Below are 6713 nucleotides of genomic sequence, written 5' to 3'. Positions count from 1 at the left end.
TAAGCCAAACAATTGAGTGCATGACATGAAGGCTTATATAATTCCAAATGAAAGGGGGAGCTTTAACTCCAAAATTTATTGTTTCACACCTTTCAAGCTTGGATAAATTAAATAACCAGACACTTGAATTCATTTATAGATCGTATTTCCTTGTTTATTGAGCAATTCACTTTACATATACTCAATGTTTTGTCATCATCAAAAAGGGAGAGATTGTGGAGTGATTGATTAAAACCCTATTTGATTTTGATGAGCTCAAAGCATTTGAGTATATCTTTTGTTTACTAATAAATTCAATTGAGTGTTTCAGTGAAAATCTTGTCTAAGTGTTTCTAGACTTGGTTCAAGATATTTTGGATAAGTTAAGAAGTCAGTTTGAACCAAAGTCTGAGACTCGAGTCGACTCCGGGATATTACGAGTCGACTCCAAGCGTATCAGAATCACTGGCACGGGCTCGAGTCGACTCCGGATCATTACGAGTCGACTCCGACTGAGAACTGACAGACGAACAGAAAGACTCAACTCAAAACCTGTCAGCGAGTCGACTCCTGAAGTGCGCGAGTCGACTCCGATGATTACCGAGTCGACTCCGGAGTAGTATGAGTTGACTCCAAGGAGTTACAGACAGAAAAGTCAGAAAGCGATTTTCGACCCTGAGATTCGAGTCGACTCCTGTGGAACGCGAGTCGACTCCGATGGTTGGCAGGTCGACTCCAAAGAAAGCGAGAGTCGACTCTCAGTGGTACACAAGGCAAAAGTCAGAGAGCAGTTTTCGGACTTTGAGATCCAAGTCGACTCCCGCAATGCGCGAGTCGACTCCGAGACAGCGCGACCCCAAAAAGACAGAAGACCGAATTATTGTCTCTGAGAGCCGAGTCGACTCCCAGACAGCTTGAGTCGACTCCAAGGCAGCGCTACATCAAAAAGGCAGAAGGCTGTGTTTCGGAAACTGAGAGCCGAGTCGACTCCGGAACAGTTCGAGTCGACTCCAAGACTGGACGAGCCAAAAGACAGAAGATCGGGAGTTCGGGCTCTGAGCGCCGAGTCGACTCCCAGGATTGTCGAGTCGACTCGAGTGGGCCAAGTTGAAAAATTAGCTCCATGGACTTCATGGGATGAGCCGACTCCGAAAATGGCAAGTCAGCTCCAGAAGTTGGCGAGTCGACTCCGGGTTAAGTCGAGTCGACTCCCAGTCGTGGAGGTCACTTTAATTCAAATCCGGAACAGTTGCCGAGCCTACTCCAGAAAAGCATGAGTCGACTCCCGCTACAGCCGAGTCGACTCCAGATCGCGCGAGTCGACTCTGACCCCAACAGACATATTGTCAGGATGTGCAGAGTGTGCAGAACGGGCAGAAAAAAGTGTCTAACGGCTGCAGTAAGTTCACTGTAGGAGTAGGGTATGCACTTACATAGAATCTATCGACCTTGTTAGAAGAGGAGTGATCCTATGTGATTTGTTAGACTGAGTTCTAAGACCTTGGCCAGGGCAGTAATATAAAGTGGAGAAAGAGTTTTCCACTATCGAACTCAAGTCAAATAAATCTTGACATATGACAGACGAAGGGGTTTGACGAGTTATCCATGACCTCCGTCCTGTAGGGATCCACGATAGTAGGACTGTATCACACGATAACTGCACCTAGAGGTTCATCATTCTATTCTACTGGGTAGCCACTACATGCTGCTAGGTGTCACTGGTGGATGGTGGGACTCACAGGGATTATCTCGATGATCGATGAACCCTAAAGAGTAGAGTTGCAATCGTTCCAATCCATTGAAAGGAGTTTTCAATGATATTATGATAGAGATCATAATATATCTCACTACCAGTCAGAGTAGAACCTATGGGGTCACACACACTAGAAGTATTGACCGATCCGATGGTTGAAAAGTGATTATGAATCACGAGTAATCAATTCGATTGATAAGAAGTTGAAAAAGAAAAGGGAATTAATTAATTGGACTTGAAACAAGAGTCCTACTTCGAGTAGGATTCCTATAGTCCTAATTGGATTAGGACTAGGAATCCTAGTTGGAGTAGGACTGGGATTCCTACTTGGAATAGGATTCTTGCAATCCTAATGAGATTAGGAGTTTTGAATCAAAATTGGATTCCTACTTGGAGTAGGATTCATAGAGTCCTAATCGGATTAGGACTTCGGATTCAAACAGAGTCCTAATTGGATTAGGACTAAAATTATATATGTCCTAATTTGGATTAGGGTTTCTTAAGTCACAATTAATTATTAATCTAATGAATCAATAAGACTCCTAATTGGATTAGGATTGAAGAGTTCAATTGAGTCAAAATTGATTTAAGTTCTAATTGGATTAGGACTTACCTAGATTGGATCCAAATTAGTTCACCCTTGGGCTAAGCCTAATTGGATTAGGGCTTGACCACATTAGGGCATTCCAATCCCTACCTAATATGGATTAGGGTTTACCATGAGGAAGGGGATAAGCCCATCCCCTTTCCACGTGGAGAAGGGAGAAGAGACGGCGCCCCCTCTTAGGAAAGACATCAAGAACTCCTAAATGTTAGGAGCTCCACATGTCTATAAAAAGGGACTTGTGGGCAGCACCTAGGGCATAGAAGAAGTCCTCTTCCTCCTTGCCGTACGCCTCCCTCTCCTCTCCTCTTGGTTCAGCCGCAAGCAAGGAAGATAAAAGCCAAAGGTGTTGGCGGCATCCTCTTCCTCCCTTCTTCCTTCCAACGCAGGGAAAAGAAAGAAGGCTGCGTGGGGATTCTTCTTCTTCCTCTTCTTCATCCTTCTTCTTCCTCCTCTCAAACACAATCAAGGGTTGATTGAAAGAGAGGAAATCAGCCATTAAAAGAAGTCTTTGCAAGGAAGCTAGCACCTCGGGAAGACAAGAGAGCTTTGATCGGATCACTGCTTCGTGTGGATACCCGTAGAGGCCGGACACTTGAACGGCTTCAAGCAAACCTTCATCCTAGACCACGAACTTCAGTTTGGGGTGATCATCTACCCGCACAAGGTGAAGATCTGATCTTCCTAAAGGTTTAAAAAAGTTTTAATTCTTATCTAACTACGAACGATTCATGAAACAACGTTCATGCGATGAACGTCGATCCCGCTTATGCCGATTCCGCTGCCATCTGAATTTTTTGAAATATCAGCGGCATGGGCGGGTTCCCAACATTTATAGCTTCAGCCCAAAAGTACTTTGGAAGATTTGACTCACACAACATCATGCGTGCCATTTCTGCCAATGTCCTATTTTTTCTTTCAACAATCCCATTTTGTTGAGGCGTTCTAGGTGCTGAGAATTGATGTGAAATACCATTTTTATTACAAAATTCTTCAAAGTGTTGATTTTCAAATTCAGTACCATGATCACTTCGAATTGCTACTAAGGTGAGCTTTTTTTTATTTATGATATTACTATATAGTTTCAAGAATTCTGAAAATGCTTCATTCTTATGTGCCAAAAATGAAACCCATGTATATCTTGAGAAATCATCTACAATTACTAGTCTATATTTCTTTCCTCCTAGACTTGCAGTTTTAGTGGGTCCAAATAAATCCATGTGTATGAGTTCAAAAGGCCTAGTTGTTGATACTATATTCTTTGATTTGAAAGATGATTTAGTTTGTTTTCCTAATGAGCATGGTCCACAGATTTTGTCTTTTTCAAAAATCAGTTTTGGCACATCTTTTATTAATTCCTTCTTGACTAGTTTTGATATTAATTCCATACTAGCATGTCCTAGTCTACGATGCCAAAGCCAACTTGTTTCATTTTTCTTTTCTTCATTAGTAATTAAGCATAATCCATTTTTCTTGCCTAAATCATGAAGATCTACCAAGTAAATATTTCTTTGTCTTTGTCCTACAAGTACAATGCTATTATCTTTAGGATTTGTGATTATGCATACTGATGCTTCAAATGTGACTTTAAACAAAATTGACTTATGCTCAGCAGGTTATGTTTCAAACCCTTAACTAATAAGACATTTTCTATAAAAATGGATGGAGTAATGAAAAATTTATCCTTTCCAATGATATGCCCTTTACCATTGTCTCCATAGGTTACTACTCCACCCTTCTTTGATTCCAAGGTGACAAATTGGTCTACGTCACCGGTCATGTGTCTTGAACAGCCGCTATCTAGATACCATCATTTTTCTACTTTATCAGCTGCAAGACACCCCTGCAATCAAGATCAAGAAAGAGCTTTAGGTACCCAAACTATGTTGGGTCCTTTAGGGTTAGTACTTGATGTTCCTTTTGGAACCCAAACTTTCTTGAATTTAATCTTATGATTATTACTTAATTTGTTTTGACTGGACTTTCTATAGTTACATTCATATGCTTTATGTCCTAAGTTATTGCAGCAATGATAAGTAATATTTTCATTTTTAGCTTTTACAAAAATGTTCTTTAAGAATTTTTGTTTCCTATTTGTTTTATATCCTAATCCAGCCTTATCATATACAGCTTTTTGACTATCAAGAATCATATTTAATTTGGTAGAACTAAGTGTAAACTTATCTACTAAGAATTTATATTTTTCAGCATCTTCTTTTAACTTGATATTTTCAGCAATTAGATTCTTGGTTTCATTTGTAAGTTTCCTACTTAATGTTTCATAGTTATGAGATAGTTTTAACTTATCTTTGATAAGAGATTGATTTTCTTCTTTTAGAACTTTATTTTTATTGATAAGTTTCTTATGTTCTTCCATGAGTTCTAAGAATGCATCATTTAATTCATCAACAGTAAAATCACATTCAAGTTCAGAATCTACCTCATCGTCATTGGCCATATGACACATTTGGGCCGTCTCTTGATGATCTTCCTCTTCCGAACTTGACTCCTCACTTTCACTCCATTCAGCCATGAAGTTATTCTTTTTCAGTTTTCTTGCCATCCATTTCAACTTGGCAATCTATCTTATAATGCCCGGGTTTGTTACACTCATAGCAAATAGGAGTTTCTTTTTTCTTTTCTTTGTCCTTACCCTTTTCTTTGCTTGGGCTACCTTTGAGGAAGGGTTTCTTTTTATAAAATCTGTTCTTACCTCTCATAAATTTTCTAAATTTTCTTCCAAGCATAGCCATCCCTTCTTCATCAAATTCATCATCATCATCTGAATCTTCCGATTCAGTTTGTAGTTTAGGGGTGGTAGTCTTTAGGGCAATGGGCTTTCTTCTCTTGACCTCATCTTCCGAATTTTGCCTCATTGTCAACTCATGGGTCATGAGTGATCCTAGAAGTTCCTCTAATTGCAGTGTGTTGAGGTCCTTAGCTTTCTGAATTGTGGTTACCTTGGCCTCCTAAATTCTTGGTAGAGACCTGAGAATTTTTCGCACCAATTCAGAGTTAGTGTAAGACTTTCCTAAACTCTTAAGCTCATTTATAATTTTAGTAAAACGAGTAAACATATCAGTTATGGACTCAGTAGATTCCATTTTAAATAATTCATTCTTGTGAACTAATATATTTATTTTTGACTCCTTAACTTGATTGGTCCCTTCATGAGTGACCTCAAGTTTGTCCCAAATTTCTTTAGCAGAGATGCAAGTAGATCTTCTATTAAATTCACTTAAATCTAATGAGCAATAAAGTACATTTATAGCTTTTGCATTTAACTATGCCAATCTTCTATCACTTTCATTCCAATCCATTTCTGGTTTGGGTATGATAGTGCCCTCTATATTAAGTGTGGGTGTGTGAGGCCCTCTAGTAATGATGTACCATAATTCATAGTCTAAAGCTTGAATGAATATCCTCATCCTAACTTTCCAATATGTGTAGTTTGTGCCATTAAATAGAGGTGGTCTATTTGTGGATTGCCCCTCACTCATAGAACATCCCACTTGGGTTGTCATGATCTTTAACTCTTGATTGTGAGATCAATGAGTACTATTGGAGCACCTTGCTCTGATACCACTTGTTGCCCAAGGTGACAAGCCAAGAGGAGGGGGGGTGAATTGGTTTCTTTTAATTTTAACTATCTTATTTGTGTTAAATGATGAGTTAGTGAACTTAAACAAGAAGTATAGTGGTTCGGTGCTCTCCTTAGCACCTACGTCCACTCCCCAAGCGACCCCTTGAAAATTCACTATAATCCCGCAGATTACAGTTGGATTATTTTCCGGGCTCACAATCCAAAAATCTTTACACTTTGGTTTTCCGGGTTCACCAAAAACCTATGTTGGTTTTACGGGCTCACTAACGAACCTATGTTGGTTTTACGGGCTCACCAACGAACCTTTACAATTGGTTTTCCGGGTTCACCAATCAACCTATTCCGTTGGTTTTGCGGGCTAACCAACCAACCTTTACAAGTAGTTTAATAAACAAAGGAAGAGGATTTAAACTCCTAGATGAGCAAATATAACAATATAATCTACAAAGAAGAGTTTAGAGAATAGTTATCGCTTGATATGACTTCTCTCTTCTTTGTCAAGGATGCTTCACTTTTCACGGATGGATGGAGCTCTTAATGACTCTTTGAATCTGCTCAACCACTTTCTTTTGACTCTTGAATGAAGCACTTGGATGAAGAAGATTAGGGCACTTTGTCTTTCTTGTGTACTCTTTGATATTCTTGCAAAAAGATGTTCTCTCTGATGAATAGTGCCACTTTAAATAGTTTTCTTCATCCATTGGACAAGCCCCAATGGTTAGAATTCAAAAACTAGCCGTTACTCACTGTTGGAAGGACAAAAAGTACTTCTG

This window comes from Phoenix dactylifera, unplaced genomic scaffold (genome assembly GCF_009389715.1).
Source record: "Phoenix dactylifera cultivar Barhee BC4 unplaced genomic scaffold, palm_55x_up_171113_PBpolish2nd_filt_p 001004F, whole genome shotgun sequence".
Classification (NCBI taxonomy): Eukaryota; Viridiplantae; Streptophyta; class Magnoliopsida; order Arecales; family Arecaceae; genus Phoenix; species Phoenix dactylifera.
Note: the sequence above shows the minus strand (reverse complement) of the source record.